General features: G+C 41.8%; 1 pseudogene across 1 annotated transcript; it reads left to right on the top strand.

Moving 5' to 3' along the window:
• Window positions 1-15,915: 15,915 nt before the first annotated feature.
• Window positions 15,916-16,640, top strand: LOC308515394 (triosephosphate isomerase-like; annotated as a pseudogene). The gene has a single exon. The product of its transcript is annotated as a triosephosphate isomerase-like (transcript).
• Window positions 16,641-18,458: the final 1,818 nt, after the last annotated feature.

Below are 18,458 nucleotides of genomic sequence, written 5' to 3'. Positions count from 1 at the left end.
AGCTCCCACCTCTTTTATATAATTCCTAGAAACTTCCTTTGAATAAATATAATATAAATTATATTTATAATGCCTTTAATAGATACCTTTACATAGTTCTTGCTTTTTAAAAGATTTCTTTTTTTCTCAAGATACTTTCTTATTTAGGACTTCTCTATAATTTATAGTGTTATGAATTCATATTGCCCAGCAATCTCAACTTTCAATTTGTTTGGTTAATTATCTTGATTTTTCTAACCCTACATCATTTGAGTTTACTTTATCTCATTATGTGGTACACTCACCATGTATCACCCCTAAGTCCAGCCCTTCTCTTCATGGTTCTCTGAATAAGTCACTTTCTTTCTTTGTTTGGTGTCTGTTACCCAATCTGTATTACCTTCACCATGCCCCTCTGTTTATCAAATCCTACCCCTTCTTTAATGCTCTCACCAAGATCTATCCAACTTCCCTAGAACAAACCCATCTGTCTTCTTCCCACCTCACAAGCTCTTATTATCCATGTAACACCTCTCAAGTATCAATATTTCCCTTTTATGGTCCTCTGGCATTTCATGGATGTCTTATTCTCTTCAATTTTATTACAACCTCATTAATATCAGGCTATGCACATTTCTTGAGATGCACTCTGAGGATATAGCAAAGAACAAAGCAGGAAAAAAAATCCCTTCCCTCAGAATTAAATTCTATCTAGACCAATATGATTATTTCAGGTGAGGAACACATTTCTATGATAATGCAGGACCACATCTGTGCTGATATGGTACCATGGGGATACTATTTCCTATAATGAGAGCTTGTTAAGAATTGTTGGGGGAAATGGGTCTACCAAAGGAACTGTGGAAGAATGATGAATTTTGCTCCTAGCTCACCTCTTATCCATGAAACAATGTGGGGTCATAGAAAATTTATGGACTCAGAAAAAAAATCAGGTAGCTCACTTCTTGTTATTCAAAGTTACTTACAAATTTATAAAGACTTTTATGTTTTCTTAACATTAAAAAACTCCTTCTGTTCAGTACTGCAAAGCAACTGCCATTTATTATACCACTATTCATATTCATACAATAAATACTTTACCGTGCCTACTGTTGTTGGAGGAGGTCATCTAGAATGACAGCACCCTCGGCTGGTCCATGAGTGAACAGACTGATGAATTTCAGAGGGGAGATGTGGGTGGGGGAGAGGAGAGATTAACTCAGGAACTTGTATGCATATACGCATAGCCCATGGACACAGATAATAGTGTGGTGAAGGCTTGGGAGAAGGGTGGGGAGGAGGGGGTGAATGGGAAAGAAAAACAGCAGCAAAACAAAGGGGACATCTGTAATATTTTCTTTTTAAAAAAAATAAATCTTTATTGTTAAAAGTATTTTTCCCCATTGACCCCCTCCAGTCCACTCCCACACCCCACCCCAGACCTTCAGCACCCTATTGTTTGTGTCCATGGGTTATGCATATATGCATCCAAGGTCTTTGGTTGATTTGTAATACTTTTAACAATAAAGATAAATTTAAAAATAAAGAAAGACAGAGTGGAGGTAGTGAAAATTTCTTAAGGCAGAAATAAGCATTGCTTGTTTGAGGAACCCATAAAAGGCAGGAAAAAATAGTTGGTGATGAGATTGAAAAGTTGATCTTGTAGGGTTTGTAACACAGAGTAAGGAGTTTGCATTTTATTTGCAGTGTGATAAGCCTTGGGAGCGGTATTAGTTTCTTATTGCTACTGTAACAAATTGCCATAAACTCAGTGTTTAAAACATCTATTTATTCTCTCACAATTCTGAAGATTAGAAGTGGGCTAAAATTAAAGTGTCAACATCCCTTCTGGAGGCTGTAGGGGAAAATTTCCTTGCCTTTTACAACTTCTGAGTCTGTCCATATTTCTTGGCTCATGCCCCTGTCCAAAGACTAAAATGGCCAGTTAACTATTTTTCACATTATATCACTTTGATTTTGATTCTTCTGCTTCTGTTCTCACCATTTAAAAAATTACTTTGGGCCCACTGGGTAATCCAGGATTATTTAATTCCCTCTTGCCATGTAACATAGCATATGATGACTTCCAGAGATTTAGGATGAGAATATATTTGGGGGGGGGGGGGACCATTATTCTGCCAACCAAAACAGAATTTTTTAAAACAAGGAAATATCTCTGGGTCCCTGTCCCCATCTCTGTCCCAGTCAGAGGACAGTGGTCCCACCCAGCCCCAGCTTTTTTCTTCCATCTCTGTGTCTGTCTCTTTCATTTTCTCAATCCCAGCTGCCCTTACTCAAGAACCAGACCGCTCTCCAGCCACGCTGGACATGGAGAGACATATTTACATCTGGCGACCCAGATCCAGGGACTTGAGTACAGGGGAACGCTTGGAAGTCATGTGAGGGGGTCTCTCGGAGAAGTGCCCTGTGCAACAGATTAAAGTAGTAAGAATGAGCAGTGCAGCCAATTTGGGTACCAGAGCATTACGTGCGTCATGACAATGGACCCAGAGAAGCTCCTGTCCCTTCACTCAAAAGACTGAAAGTTGCCCCAATGACAGCAAAGCGGAAGAAGCAGAAAACTGAAGGCTATGCAAGAGACCGAGGTGCCAGCATGGGGTCATCTGAAGAAGTTAACGACTGAAGCCCAGCAGACGGTAGAAAAGCAAGCAGTGGAAGCTACTCCTCAACCACGTTTCTGGCTGTGCTAGCAGTGGTTAGCTGCCAGTCTTCTGCAAAGTCCTGCGCAGCCACGTCTGAGGACTCTGAGTAGATATACACCAGCAGCAGAAGGAACTTTCATTTAGTAGCTAAAAATGTTAACAAATTAGTAGTTTGATTTCTCTCTTATTGCTGTGTTGCATTGGCATTGTTTTGTTATTATTTTAATAGCCAGAGTTTTGCTCTTAATGTTTAAGTTTTTTTTTTTAAATATTGTTTTTAAAAATGTCAAAAAAAACACCACAAAACAAACAAAAAACCCCACAAGGAAATAGCATTACTTTATTAACATTTTAAAAAGGAACGCTCCATCAACTGTTCAGAAAATGGACTGTGAATGGTAAGGGTGGAAGTGGGGAGATCAGCTAGGAGGGTATTGCAGTAGCTCAGAATTAGTAGTGGATATGGAGAAATGTAGATGGAATTGGGTTATTTTTTGGAGGATGAGCCAATAGAATTTGCTGATGATTTACATTTGAGAGGCAGATGTGAGGGGATAAAAAGAGCTAGCAAGGAAAATGCCTAGATTTTTTGCCTTGAGCATCTGAAAGGAAGATGTTAGCATTTATTGAGTTGAAGGAGACTAGAGAAGGAATGCTTTCTAGGAGGGTGTGGGGGAGGAAGTTCTGGATTTAGAAATATGTTTTATTTTATCCATGCTATGTTTGAGATGCTTATCAGTTATCTAAGTGGAGATGTTGAACAGGCAATTGAATATAAAAGACATAGCTAAAGATTAGGAATCGTTGAGAGAGAGAGAGAGAGAGAGAGAGAGAGAGAGAGAGAGAGAGAGAGAGAGGAGAGACTTGGAACTGAATAAAATAATCTAGAAATAGTAGGAAGGCAGAAAAGAGAAGGTACTGGGTGAGAAGCCTCTGGGACTCTCTGGTTTATATTAAGCTAAATTATCTAGCATAAAAAATACCTAATGGGAGCAGAATGCCATAGTGTAGAAATTACAGGAAGATTCCTAAAAAGAATGAGGTCCGAATGCCAAATCAAAGAGCTTGAATTTTATTTAGTAGACCCTGAATAAATTTGTCAAGGGCTGATGCTATCAAATCTGTTTCAAAAAACCAACTCTGAGTGTAACTCATTGCTTTATTCCCTATGTTACATTTTGTATGTTGGTATTGCATCAATGATAAATTAATTAACAAATGTTTAAATACCCCTTATCCATGGATGATTAAAAATGTGGAATAAAGAATAGCATCTTAAACTAAGGTTGTTATAAGAAAAACAACAAGACAACAAAAGACACTCCAAATTTAATGTGATGAATGCTTGTCTGTTTTTCTGGTTACGTTTGACTCAGTGATCAAGAGTTGATAGTGATTATTACAATGCCAAGCATATGCTGATTAAGCAATAGTAAATCAAAGCAGTATAAGGTCCCATCAATGTTTGCTGTGACTTCTCAATATACTGGGAGGCAGTCATGTAAACAAATAATTTTCAAATATCACTATGCAAAGTGATAGGACCTACAGTATAATCATACATTCAGAACTATGGGAGAACAGATGGGAATGAATTAATTTGCCTGGGGAGTGTTAAAAAGCTATCAGTAAAAAAAAAAAAAAAAAAAAAATGCCTTTTCCATAATAAAATAACACTTTAGTTTGGCAGTGGAGAGCAAATCTTCTTGTGGGAAAAGCAAATCTTCACAGCCCATATACCTGTTCCCAGATACTCATTTTTCCCCTCGGGAAGTAGTCAACACAGCTGCCCAAGTCATGGTGACTACAAGAAAGCACTGCTCTCCCATTCACTCTGGCCCAAGTAATTCCCTGAAACACAGAGAAGATTAAGAAGGAACATCTATACATGAATTTACTAGTCATGGAAACAAAATGTAGTAACATACAACTAGAAGAGTAGTTGTCAAGCCTTTCTCTCCACTGTGAAAGCAAGTTGGCAGATGATGTTGACTGTGACATACTTCCATGGACTTCTTCATGTAATGAATGAACAATTTTCTACTGGCTTAACTATTATTCCTCTTAATTTTTCTCCCATTCAAGATAGCATATCACAATGCAAAGGAGTGAGGAAGGTATTATTAAGATAATCTGTAATTCACTCTAGTTATATAAAAAAGTAAATCACATTAAACTATGATACTTTATCCTTAGGAATGCATTAATTACCATGCATCTCGTAACTGATTGTGACAGATCAGGGTGTTGAAATAGTCTGAAGGCTGCTGATCTTGACAATCTGGTTTATATGAATGAATTACTCATCTTGCCTTTATGGTTCCCAAAAGCAAGGCCTCCTTACATATCTCCAAGTCTATCTCTGAAAAGCAGATGCTGTCTTTTCCCAGACATGGGGGAATTCAGGCATGGCCCAGCCCAGGGAGATCCATTTCCAAGAGTGTGAGAGACGGAAGACGGGTTTCACACTAGGAAAGCCCACTCCTTCAGGGAAGCTTCCAAACTTAACTACAAGGATATACCATACCCTCAAAAGAGAAATCATGTCAAAATGTTCTATAATTAGGCCCAGCATGTATACAAGAAACATGCATGTGCACACACATGAAACAAAAAAACAATAGTGGTTGTTTTGTTACAGATTACCCAGGAGAAGACATTTGACCCTGACCTTAAAAAATATGTAGATATTTTCTCAGAAGGATTTGAAAGGGAATGATAAGCAAAGTGTCAGTCATGAAAGCTCTTGAGTAAGAAAGTAGTCTCCAGTATGGCTGCAGCGTAGGGTGTATTTAGAGAACTCGGCACTCATAATTATGTTATACATAGATTACTCAACAGTTGATCCAATTTTGACATCCCTTGCCTAAAATAAATATAGAATGAATCAGCTATTCTTTTTTAAAAATATTTTAAAATATATTTTATTGATTTTTTACAGAGAGAAAGGGAGATGGATAGAGAGAAACATCGATGAGAGAGAAACATTGATCAGCTGCCTCCTACACACCCCCTACTTGGGGATGTGCCCCCAACAAAGGTACATGCCCTTGACTGGAATTGAACCTGGAATTCTTCAGTCCACAGGCCAATGCTCTATCCACTGAGCCAAACTGGTTAGGGCAAATCAGTTATTCTTTTTTTTTTTTTTTTTTTTTTTTTTTTTTTTTTTTTAAATATATTTTATTGAGTTTTTACAGAGAGGAAAGGAGAGAGATAGAGAGTTAGAAACATCGATGAGAGAGAAACATCGACCAGCTGCCTCCTGCACACTCCCCACTGGGGATGTGCCCGCAACCAAGGCACATGCCCTCGACCGGAATCGAACCTGGGACCTTTCAGTCCGCAGGCCGACGCTCTATCCACTGAGCCAAACCGGCTTCGGCGCAAATCAGTTATTCTTAATCAAGTAATTGCTAAAATCATTTGGCACATATCACACTGGATCTCTGAATTTGTTGTCAGAGTAAAAGTCAGAATTCCTAAGAGAGATGTAGGAATTAAGAGATAGAAAGTGGTTGGCTAAGCTATACTCAATAGAGAAATAACGTGAGACATGGAACTTGCTTTCTTCTTCTCTTCCCCTTCTTTCCTTTCTCTCTCTCCCTCCCTCCCTCCCTCCCTCCCTCCCTCCCTCCCTCCCTCCCTCGCTCTCTCCCCCCCCCTCCCTCCTTCCCTCCCATAAAGTCTCTAATTTATGCCAGCTACAATACTAGGCACTATGGTTAAGCAATAAACAAAAGCATATATGTTACCTGCCTCTTCTCCCCTTAAAAAATTAGGGGGAGGGCCTTTCTTCCATGGGGCTGCATGGAGCTTCTTTCTCCTCAGCTAGGGCTAGAAGCCAAGATCAACCCTTGAGAATAATTATCAGGGCTGCAACGAGCTGGGCAGTCTTGTTTTCCTACCTTAGACATTTGTAAAATAAAAAATGGGGGGCAGTTATGGGAGACAGACATTAACCAAATAATCACCCAGATGAATTTAAAATTACAACTTTACTATTATCAAGGCAATGTTTTTGGAGATATAAAACTTATAATAGGGAGGTTTAGCCTAGTCTTAAAAGGCAATATAATGTGGTAGTTAACCCTGTGGACTCTAGAACCAGGATACCTAATTTTGAATGTTGGCTATACTACTTTCTAGTTGATCATGAGAAAATTATTTAATCTATCTGTGCATCAATTTCCTCATAAAAGTGGGTATTACAATGGATTATACCCTGAAAATGGAACTAAAAGGTAATTTTAAAGCTTAATGGAATTGTGTGTAAAGCACTAGAAGGGGGCCTACATAAATGCTCAATAAATGCTATCATCATTGCCACTGCCACTGTCATCACTGCTTGTGGTGGGTAGCGGAGTGGGGGAGGTGACAGAAAGCTTTCCTTCAAGAAGTGATGAGTGAGCTGAAATCTAGAGGCTGAACAGCATTTATCAGGGGAAGAAGTGGGTGAGCTGTGAGACCATACACAAAGGCCCTTTTTCTGGAGGGAATATGACCAGTTCAAGGTACTAAAAGAGGGTCAGTGAGGCAAAATGAATTAGGCAAAACAAGGGAGGGTGGCAAGGTGGGCAGGGGACAAATTATGTGGAGTTATTGTAAACAATATTACAAATTTTGGTTTTCATTCTAACAGCAATAAGAATCCATGGGAAGTGTTTATAAAGAAGGCTGACATGATCAGATTCACATTTTATAACTTAATTCTTGCTAGAAGCATGAAGAATAGATTGGAAACTGGCAAAATTGGGTATGGAAATTTCCCAGGAAAATGATTACGGTGACCTGTCCTAGGTGGTGGAATGAGTGAAATGGACAAATTGAAGAAATCTTTAGGATATAAAATGAGCAGGACTTCAGGAAAGAGTGGACGTAGGGTTCAAAGAAGAAGGATCTAAAATTCTGGCTTATGCAGCAGGGTGATGATGGTAATCTCTGAGTCTGGAAATACTGGAAGAAGATCAAGTTTGGGGAAAGGAGAGCAGAAGATAAGTCTGATTTCCCATGGGCTGCGTTTGAGGTGCCCTTGAGACTTCCAGAAGAAGATGTCTAATTGTCAACTGAATATTAGGGTCTGGGGCTCAGAGTAGAGGAATGAACATACATTAAGGTAAAGATATATATTTATGTGTCAATTACCTAGAGGTGGTTTCTGAAGCTGAGAGAGAGAGGACCCAGGCAATAGAGCCTAGCAGTGATGGCGACCCTATGACACGAGTGTCAGAGGTGACACATGAACTCATTTTTTTGGTTGATTTTTCTTTGTTAAATGGCATTTAAATATATAAAATAAATGTCAAAAATACAAGTCTTTGTTTTACTATGGTTGCAAATATCAAAAAATTTCTATAGGTGACACGGCACCAGAGTTAAGTTAGGGTTTTTCAAAATGCTGACACGCCGAGCTCAAAAGGTTCGCCATCACTGGTCTAGAGCAAGGCTGCTAAGAGAAATATAATGTAAGCCACAGATGTAATAGGTAACTTTCTAGTAGCCACATTAAAAGATAGTTAAAGAAACATGTGAGATAATTTTAATAATATATATTTTATTTAGTAAATAAAATACATCTAAAATATCATTTCAACAGATAATCAATATAAAGTTATTATTAAATATTTTACACTACTTTTTTATACCAAGTCCTCAAAATCTGTTGTGATTTTTTAATACTTATAGTGCATGTAATTCAGACTATATACAGTTTAAGTATTCAGTAGCCATGTGCCTAGTGGCTACCTACAGACAGCACAAGTCTAGGGCTAGGGAGGGAAAAAAGAGAGGAGAGGGAGCAAAAGAGGAGGAAGAGAAGATAGGGTAATGCAGTAAAAGCTAAAGAGATAGTATTTCTTAAAAACAAAACAAAAAACAGTGATCAAAAGATTCAACTGACTTCAGACTTTGCCACTGTAAAAGGTGGTGAAGTTGTGTCCTATTTTGGAAAACCTTAATTGACCTTATACTCTTTAGTTCCTAGTTTTCCCAATTTTTAACATCAAACTTCTTAAAAAGCATTCTATACCTGCTATTTTCATTATCTCTCTTTAATTGCCTACAACCTACATTTCAATCTCATCATTTTGTAAAAGCTGCACTCCCCAGTGCTTCGTCCCTCAAGTCCAATTATCTTTCCAGGACCTCTGTTCTCCTTGACCTACCTAAAATATTTGAAAGTTTAAACATTCTCTCATTCTTAAAACTGCTTCTCTCCATCTCAATATAGGCATCTTTTGTTGACCATCTCTAATCATTTATTCTCTCTTAGAAATTAGTAACTCACAACTGGATGGGACTGGCTCCCAAGTCTTCATTGGCAGCTCTAATCACTCCACATAAATGAGGTCTGTGGGCCTAGTATCTAACCCTCGCCTCAAACTAGCCATACCTGAAAGGGAAGTTACCTTGAACGTGAAGGAGCTTTTCCTCCTCACTCCCCTCGGCTGCCACATCATGTGAAAGAGATTGGTCAGAAACAGCATGAAAACAGTACATACACCGAGTTCTGGAGGCTCACAGGAGTTACACAGATGGCAGGGGAAGAAGGAAGGGAACAGTACTCCCGGTTGTAGGTACCACGTGTTCACTCAAATATCCTCCCATGCTTTGTGAACCTTGTCAGCTGCCTACTAAGTGCCATGCTCTATGCTAATCTCTTGGAACAGACAATGAGCAAGTCAAACATGGTCCCTGCCCTCATGGAGCTTATCATCTAGTGGTGAATAGAGACACATTAAACAAATCATTACAACTGTATTAAGTGCTATGAAGAAAAGTACAATAAGCTATGGGCACCTAAAATAGGGGTCTTCCCTAGTCTGGGGGTGGGAGTAGAGAAAACAGCATATAAGCCAAAACCTTGAGTATATGAATTAACCAGATAACAGGGAGCAAGTGAGACAAATAACATTTATGCCATAGTGGCTTCTGAAGGCTCTGAGTTGGGAAGTAGAGTAGCCCAGTGGCTTCTGAGAACTGCAGCACAGTAAGTTAGGGGGAATAGTGGTTGTAAGTGAGGAGTCAGGGATCAGATATCACATGGTCAAAATTCCCAAGCGTGTCCTAAGAGCAACGAGGAGACGTGCAATACACCCAGCTTCAAACCTTCAGGACCACCTGTGCCACCTGCCATTATCCTCACTTTCTACATCCAACTCGTCAGCAAGTTGCCATCAAGTTTCATGGCTTCTTCCCTTATAACACCTCTCATGTCAGCGCCAGGGGTGGGCAAACTTTTTGACTCAAGGGCCACAATGGGTTCTTAAACTGGACCGGAGGGCCGGAACAAAAGCATGGATGGAGTGTTTGTGTGAACTAATATAAATTCAAAGTAAACATCATTACATAAAAGGGTACGGTCTTTTTTTTTTTAGTTTTGTTCATTTCAAACGGGCCGGATCCGGCCCGCGGGCCGTAGTTTGCCCACGGCTGTGTCAGCTCCTCCTACTACACTCACTCAGGACTGTATCCTGTGATTCTCAGCTCATATGTTTTAGACTTTGCACAAGGGGGCCACAGATCTGAGATCAGTAAAGTCAATTTTGTTCAAATTATTTTCCATATTTTGATTAATATGTAAAATTTACTTTTTCTACAGCTGACCATCCATTCTGAAATGGTACTGCCATCAGATGGAGTATTAATTGAGAGAGTCTGGTGGCAGTGTAGAGCAGGGTGTTGCTTGCAGCAAATAGGTGGTTAGAAGTGTACCATTAACACTGAACTGGTACCACAGGAAAATGTAAAAATTTTGCCTCATTAATATGTAAGAGAGGTTGGTCAAACCAGTGAACAGTTATTTCAAAACAGAAATACCGTGTGAGCCCTGCCTGGTGTTTCTCAGTGGTTAGAGTGTTGTCCCACGCACTGAAGGGTCGCAGGTTCCATTCCCAGTCAAAGGCACATACCTGGGTTGCAGGTTTGATCCCCAGCCCAGTCGGGACATGTATAGGAAGCAACAAATTGATCTCTCACATTGATGTTTCTCTCTCTCTCTCCTTCTCCCCCACCCCCCTTCCACTCTAAAGAATTCAATGGGAAAAATATCCTGGGGTGAGGATTAGCAATGAATAAATGAAAGAAAGAAAGAGAGAGGGAGAGAGAGAGAGAGAGAGAGAGAGAGAGAGAGAGAGAGAGAGAGAGAGAGAGAGAAGGAAGGAAAGAAGGGAGGAAGGAAGGAAATGAAACACTGTATGACAGGCAACCAAAAAACGCTTTTTACTAATAGTGGACACTTCTATAAAATTTTTTGTACTAGAGTAGTAATTTTGTTATAATTATTGTTTTCTTATTTCCTGCATTTGTGTCTTTTCATTTTACAGAGCATGTTGCTAAAATTATTAATGTCTATGTATGACTTGGTTAATTTTAACTAACTCGTTAGCTGGGGAGATTTGCATGATCTAATAACATCCAGTGAACTTTTTGGTAAAATGTAATTGTTCTCACTGGAGACTTGGTTAGACGTTTGGCCCTTAGAAACTGGGAATTGGATTAGGGTGACAAAATGCCTGGGCTGAGAAACACCTGGGTGCCCTAGGCGTGGAAGGCCCTTCCTCCCAGACCCTCTGTAAGCAGCCTGTGGATGTGAGACAGACTTATCAAGCAAAACCCAGTCCTCCTTCAGGCCTCCCCCAACATCCCAGTTAGGGTCACAGTGCAGAAGCACCTCACCCGTGGGGCCCTGCCAGGTGTGGGGAATCAGGCTGAGCCCAAAGGCTGTGCAGGGGCCGGCCAAACCGGGAATGAACTTCGCGTGCTCAGGGCCGCCAGTCCCTGGCCCGCCAGGAGGCAGATGCCCGGGTCAGCTCTGCTGCCTGCTGGGTAGGGCACCAGGGCGCCACTCGGAGGACTGCCAAGGTCCAAGGTCACCGTAACCTAAACGCGCTGTTCTATGCAAACCTGCGCGGCCAGTTCCTCCTGGCAGCAGTGAGGTCGCTAGGATTCACCTCAGGAGACCACCGCGGCCTGTTCCTGGAGCCTCTCCCCTGAAGAACAGCCTCGGGAGCATCCATACCTGTATGTACCATTATATTTTTTTCAGCTTTATAAGCAGCACACAGCATTGTATAGTTTTCAGCTGCATAATATGATGATTCAATACACATACGTACTTGTGAAATGATTGCAACAATAAGGTTGGTTAACACCTCCATTTACATTAATTACCCTTTTCCTGTGTGTGATGAGAGCTTTTAATATTTATTCTCTTAGCAGCACTCAACTATATGAAAGTTTTGTTAACTATAGTCAGTATGCAGTACATTAGACCCCCAGTACATTTTCATCTGGTAATTGGAAGTTTGTGCCCTTTGACCAACATCACCCATTTCCTTCAATCCTCAACCCCTGACAACAACCATTCTACTCTCTGTTTCTGTGAGTTCAGCTTTTTTATTTTATTTTATTTTTAATCCTCACCCTACGATATTTTTTCCTTTTTTTTTTTTTGAGAAGGGGGAGGGGAGGAGAAGGGAGAGAAACATCAATGTGAGAAAGACACATCAATTGTTTGCCTCCCTCAGGCACCCTCCAACGGAGGCACATGCCCCTGACCTGGAATCAAACCTGCACAGGGGGCCGAGGCTGTAACCACTGAGCAAAACTGGCCAGGGCTATGAGTTCCCTTTTTTAGATTCTACATATACTAGTAAGCAATCTCATACAGTATATGTTTTTCTCTCTGACTTATCTCACATAGCATAATGCCCTCAGGGTCCATTTATATTATTTCAAATGGCAGGATTTCTTTCTTTTACATGGCTAAATAATATTCCTTTGTGTGTATATTATATATATATGTAATTATTATATATAATTATATATAATACCCACAGCAAGTCCTCAATTAAATTCATTTCATCCAACATCATTTCCTTATCATGTTAATGAAAAAAAATTTCTGGTGGAGGCCACTGTCTGTGTGGACTTTGCAAGTTCTCCCCATGTCTTCATTGGTTTCCTCAGGGGACCTGGCTTTCCCCACACCCCAAAAATGTGCACATGAGGTGAACTGGCCTGTCTGAGAGAGTGTCGGTGTGTGACCGTCCTGCGATGGAAGGGCGTCCTGTCCAGAGTGGGGTCCCACCTGACCCCCTGAGTGGCTGGGAGAGGCTTCAGCTATTTGTAAGCTGAACTGACTAAGTGTTTTCATTAATCTGTCTTAAATGTATGAGAGCTCACATTTATTTCAGTTTTTAATATTAGAAGGGTTTTGGGTCATTATTTAGAAGTTTGATGTTTTTGTGACCAGAAATATGCTATAAGAACTTAAATTCTTATTGATAACAACTAGCCTAGTGTAAAATTGGTTCCAATATACATTGTTCTGCTTAAAGTCAGTTTCCAAGAACCTATCCATGTTAAATGAGGACTATGTGTGTGTGTGGGGGGGGGGGGGGAGTACAAAATGTGAGAAAGATATATTTATATTTATATATCATATTTTCTTTATCCCTTCATCTCATGATGGACACCTAGGTTGTTTCATTGTGTTGGCCATAGTGAATAATGTCGCAAAGAACATGAGAGTGCAGATTTATTCAAAATCATAGTTTTATTTTCTTTGGATAGATACCCAGAAGTGGGATTGCTTGGTCATATAATAGTTCTATTTTTAATTTTTAAGAGACCTTCATACTGTTTTCTGTAGGGCTGTATCAATATGCCCATCAACAGTGCTCTAGCATTCCCTTTTCTCCATTCCCTTTGCTAACCCTTATCTCTGGTCTCCTTAATGACAGCCATTTTGTTGTTATATGAAAACTAGAGGCCCAGTGCATGAAATTTGTACACAGGTACAGTCCCTAGGCCTGACCTGAGATCAGGGCCATCCACCGCCAGTTCCCTGTTCGCCATCAGGCAATTGGAGCCTGCTGGCCGGTGGGGGAGGGGAGGGAAGGGACCAAGAGGTTGGTTGGCAGACCCTGATCACCTAATCGGGCCTGCTGGCTGGGAGCAGCTCCTGCATTGAGCGGTGGCCCCCTGGTGGTCAGTGTGCATCATAGTGACCAGTTGTTCTGCTGTTTGGTCCATTTGCATATTACTCTTTTATTATATATAATATGCATTGCCCATGGACATGGGCAATAGAGTAGTGAAGACCTGGGGGTGGGTAGGTAGGGGGTAGGGGAAGGGAAGTAAAAGGGGAAAATGGGAGATATCTGTAAATTTGTCAACAATAAAAATATATTTTTAAAAAAGATACTCATCACATTTCTAATCACATGTTTAATGTCTCTTTCCCATTATTCAAGCTTCAAGAAAGTAGAAACGCAATCTTGTTTCTTTATGTGTTCCTAGCACCAAGGACAGTGCCTCACACATAATAATTATTTGTTGAAAGAGAATAAATGAATAAGGACAACTTTTCTTTTTCTGGGTAACTTTTATTCACCTATCAAGGACCAAAGCCAGATGTTATATCCTCCAGATTGGGTTACAGTCAAATCTGATACATCTTTGGATCCCTAGGGCCTAGTTTGGAACTTGATACATGACTCATATATCATAGATATTAGTCAAATAATAATAAACTCTTGGCCAGGAGTTGATCATTGTTGAAACTGAGTGATGGGTATATAAGTAGGGTTCATTACACTATTCTTTCTCCTTTCATCTATATTTTTAAATTTTTCATAATAAAAGGTGAAAACATTTATGTTCACCTATAGTCAAGCAAAAGTGTAGTCAAAGATGATCTTGAAGTTTCTGGCTGAAGCAAACCAGAGGATGGTGGTGCGGTTCCCTGGGGTGGATGGATTGGAGCTGCATCCAACTCGAATGCGCATGTGCATGGGCTGGCTTGCAGAGGGTTCTTTTCACCCCAGTGAAAGTTCATCAAAGATCAATAACAGGGATAACAGAATAAGTTTTGATTTCAGACCTTTAGTTTTAATTACTTGAGGGCATCTCCAGTGAGCTGTGCAATGGTTAGCAGCTACAATAAATTAAAGTCTCTGCCTTAAACAGTGAGCTATGAGAGGGTTTCTGGATGGTAACCTTCCCCCTCATGATCCTCTGGGGCGCTGATCTGACTGACCACCGGCAACTGTCCTGCTACCAGGGAGTCTGCAGAGACTACTGTGCCCCACCAGCGCTTCCTCCACACTTCTCACCCACACGCTCCCCTTCTTCTTTACCGCTGTTTTATTTCTACTGGGGAGCGATTTATTGACATGGGGCGGCCTCAGTGGGTGTCCAGGTTTTATGTTCAGCAACTGCTGGGTGTCAAGAAAATTCTGGTTTCCTTTTGACTTCACCACCTTCTGACTGAGAGTCGCTTGACCTTTCTGAATCTCAAATGCTGCCTCTGAAAAATAAGGCTAACAATCGTGGCGACTTCACAGGGCTGAGGCGAGGGTGACCGCTCGCGAAGGGTTCAACACAGAGCCTGGCAGTGTGAGCGGCTGATAAACAGGAGCTATTATCATCGCCAGCGCCGAGCGCGCCTGGCTCTCCACCCGGGTGTCGGGAGGGAGAGCTGCTCCACCACGGCCGCGGGCTCCCGCCGAGTGGGTGCCTGGTCCTGCGGACGCCCATGAAGGACTCCAGGCCAGGCCGGGGTGCAGGGTGGCGCTGGGACAGCCTGGTCTGCAGAGGCGGGGGTGCGCTGTGGGACCCGGAACCGCGCAGGATTGGCGGCTGGCGCGGGTTGTGGGCTCACCGAGGCGGAGGGTCCCACTCGCAGCCCCGGCTGCCTCGGCTCCCGCTGCCACCACAGCAGCTGGCCCTGCCTCGCCCGGCTTTGTCAGGAAGGACGTCTGGACGTCCAGAAGGTTGTTTGTCTGTCTGGTCTAAGTACCATATTACCCTTCCCCTGAACTACATGATACTTATCTGCTTTTATAATACATTTGCAACTTTATCTAGTGTCACTTCTATGTCACTTGATTGTAAAAGTCTTCCTTAACTCACTGATCACGTTTTATAACTTTTGGACTCTTGACAATACACTGAGCTAGATCCTCAATATATGCTACGCGGATTGCTAGATTTTCAATTGTGTTTACTTTTAATCAAGTACTCACAATACACAGGGTATTGGAAAAGATAACGGGTAGAGTGGACACAGAATGGGAACATGGTGAAGATAGAAAGTTCTTTGTTTGTACTTTTGGCTCCTGACAGGAAGCTCATAATCTAATGGAGAGAGAGAACTTACATTGCTAAATAATGTGCAGTTGAGGCTGTGACATTAAAAAGTGCAAACACGTTATATGAAAACATAGTAAAGGAGGATCCTGACCTTCAGTGTGTTGGCTCCCGTGCCATGGCACCCCCCCAGGAGGTTTTTCATGAGGGGAACCTGGAAGACGACTGGATGGAAGATGAGTCTGGGGAACTCATCAGCACTCTGAACGTGGCCCACACCGAGGAGGTTTGTGCACCAGCCACCACCTACATTGACTTCACCAGGCAGCAGCTAGATGCCCAGATTGCCGTGACTGCTCAGAACTGCTACAAAGTGAGTGATGGGGCCTTTACTGGAGAGGCCAGTTCTAGCTTGATCCAAGACTGTGGAGCTACAGGGGTGGTCTTGAGGCAATTGGAAAGAAGGCTTGTGTTTGGGGAATCAGATGAGCTAAGTGGGCAGAAAGTGGCCCATGCCCTGGCTGAGGGACTTGGAGTGATCACCTACACTGGGGAGAAGCTAGCTGAGAGGAAAGCTGGCATCCTGAGAAGGTCGATTTTGAACAAACCAAGGTCATTGCAGATAACATGAAGGGCTGAAACAAGGTTCTTCTGGCCTATGAGCCTGTGTGGGCCTTTGGTACAGGCAAGACTGCAGCACCCCAACAGGCCCAGGAAGTACACCGAAAGCTCTGGGGATGGCTTAAGTCCAATATCTCTGATGCAGTCACTCAGACCACCTGCATATTTATGTGGCTCGGGCAACCTGCAAGGAGCTGCCAATCCAGTCTGAGTGGATGCTTCCTAGTGGGTGGTGCATTTCTCAAACTCAAATTCGTGGACATCATCAAAGTCAAACAATAAGCCTCATTCATCTTCCCTACCTTTCATGTTCCACAAGGGATTACAAAGCTCAGAAGCCTAATAACTGCCCTCCCATCCCTGCACATACATCTAATGGTGTCACCTGCCCCCTTTCATGGCCTAGTCCAAACTATACCTCTTTCTTTACCCATTCACACCTTCCCCTGTGTTGGTCAGGACCAGGCCAATCCCTTCTCCACTTACTTTAGTAATTAGAATGAAACGTCACCAGAGTGGTTTCTCTTTGGCTGACAGCTAGAAGAGGAGTTTGCTTATAGATCCCCTCAGTCCCCACTGAAGGCAGGAAAAAGAAGCCATCCTCCTCTCCCATCTCCCACCATGGAGCCAAGGACTGAGAGAGAGCCCTGTCCTCTCCTCAGAGGTCAGGGGTGCTATTCTCACCACTGGGGCCAATGCCTATGTGTGTTGTGCATGTGAGCAGTCCCACTTGGGGTGTGAGGCTGTGGGGGGAGATAAACACCTGGCACCCACACACAAAAAGCATCATAATAATAAAAGGCCAAGAGGCATCACAACCAAAATGGCCAAACGACCGGTCACCATGAGGTGCATGGTGCACCTCTTGGGCCAGCGCCCCACTGGGCGCCTCCTCGTGCAGCAGAAGGCAGGAGGTGGGCACCTCCTCATGCAATTTCAGTTGTGCACTGGGCCTCTAGTAGTGAAAGAAGTGAATGGAGGAAGGAATATTTCCCAAATGGAAGTGTCATCTCGGATGAACCTTGCAAGGTAAGTAGAATAATAACTGGCAGAAAACGTAAGGAAAAGAAGCCTGGGAGAAGTGCATGATAATAGCCTGGAAGCTTGGAAGAACAAAATCTAATAATAAAAAATTTAAAAAGGATAGTAAACTGGAGTGACTGAAGCTTACTTATACTTATAAGGAAACACACAGGTAATATGAAGGGAATGGGAAATAGATTGGAAATTGTTCGACTTGGTTTCTTCCTATTTGTTTATTTATTTTGCCCCTGCCAATTCACTGAATCTTCTTTTCTAGGGTCAACAACCAATTCCAAATGACAACTCCAAAGAAAAAAGCTGTATGACCTCAAGTGGCTGAAGCATTCTGTTTATTTAGTATCTCTTCCATGCAAAATTAGGCAGATTTTCCCAGTTCCTTATGTAGTCTGCCCATATTTCTGAGCAGGATATTGTCCTTCTAAGAACTCCCATTCTGTTTCCCATGTATCCTTACAACAAATTCATCCTTTTAAGCAATTTGTGTATCACTTTTTATGGAAATGGGTCTTGGAGTGGGGACGGGACTTTCCCCAGAACTTACTATAAGGAACAGTGCAGACCCCACTTTTATTTCCACAGTTGTAAGAGGGCTAATAGCTGATAGCTTTCAGCTGATTCCATCTCTCTGAAATCTTTAGCTGAAAAGAATTTTCTTCAAGGCTTTCCTTGAGAGCAGCCTCCATCCAATGACAGTCCCATAGAAAGTATAAATTCCAGTCTCCTGCCTTAAGGCATAGGAACTCTAAAGGGAAATCCTGAACCCTCACTTCTCTGAGGGATTGGCTAAGGTCTTTGTTGTGATTACATTCAATTTATCTGTCTGCCCAATCTTACTTCTTCCACTCGCACAATAAGTAAAGAGTCTAAGGGTATTTCTCATATCCATTTCAGATTGTTTCTTGGGACGTCAAACAAGTTGCTACAAAAAAAAACAAAGAAAAATGGCAAGGTCAGAAGACACATCTAACCATATGCCTCAAAGATACCATGTGTTAAGTAGCAAATCACTGCACCAGTAGAGGAGAGTACTCTCACTAACAACTTAGTAAACTATAA

The sequence above is a fragment of the Myotis nattereri genome (genome assembly GCF_964212035.1).
Source record: "Myotis nattereri genome assembly, chromosome: 3".
NCBI lineage: Eukaryota > Metazoa > Chordata > Mammalia > Chiroptera > Vespertilionidae > Myotis > Myotis nattereri.
Note: the sequence above shows the minus strand (reverse complement) of the source record. Positions and strands in the feature narration are given on the sequence as shown.